Raw genomic sequence first — 705 nt, forward strand, 5'->3', positions numbered from 1 at the left:
CGCTTAATGAGAAGCTGAAGGATCAAAGGAAAAACCTCACAGAAATAATAGAAACCTGGAATGGGCTCAATGTCAGTCGAGCTCAGTGGAGCATTGATCAATACTGTCCTAAAAATAATAGTGGTATGTTCATATTTTAGACAAACAGTTTATGTTAAACTACAATATTATTTTCAAAACTAACTAATAACATTATGGTGTCACGTTTATTTTTTTTGAACACTTTTATTTCAGGGAGAAATTGCACTTCTTGCCAGAAAGGCTGGAATGATCACATGACCAGCTGTTATGCATATAACTATCAACCCCCTAATCAGAGAACCTGGGAAGAAGCACGAGAAGACTGCAGAAGAATGAATTCAGATCTGACTGTTGTGTCTAATCAGGCTGAAAAGGTAATTGAAGAACTGTGGAACAGTTTTAATTAATTGAAATGTCCACTGACTAAAACAAGTTTATTTTGCAATATTTCTAAGTGCTCAATTAATTTTCACTGAATGTAAAGACAGAGAATCGTGAAAAGTTTAAACTGGTCTGATTTTCCATTATTCTCAGGATTATGTCAGTTCAATCAGTAATGGTTCAAGTGGCATTAATGGATACTGGATTGGTCTCAGAGCTGTAGGAGGGAAATGGAAATGGATCGATGGAAGTAATCTGACTGATCAGTGAGACATTATGTTTTAAACATAGTAGAAAACAAAT

The 705-nt window shown here is 34.9% G+C and overlaps 1 long non-coding RNA gene across 1 annotated transcript; it reads left to right on the forward strand.

The window, feature by feature from the left end:
* Positions 1–7: 7 nt before the first annotated feature.
* On the forward strand, positions 8–662 carry LOC106944463 (uncharacterized). The gene is made up of 3 exons (XR_001424319.1): positions 8–123; positions 235–395; positions 556–662. It is a non-coding gene; the product is annotated as an uncharacterized LOC106944463 (long non-coding RNA).
* Positions 663–705: the final 43 nt, after the last annotated feature.

This window comes from Poecilia latipinna, unplaced genomic scaffold (assembly GCF_001443285.1).
Source record: "Poecilia latipinna isolate Pla-1442-1.1 unplaced genomic scaffold, P_latipinna-1.0 Scaffold10665, whole genome shotgun sequence".
In the NCBI taxonomy this organism is placed as follows: Eukaryota; Metazoa; Chordata; class Actinopteri; order Cyprinodontiformes; family Poeciliidae; genus Poecilia; species Poecilia latipinna.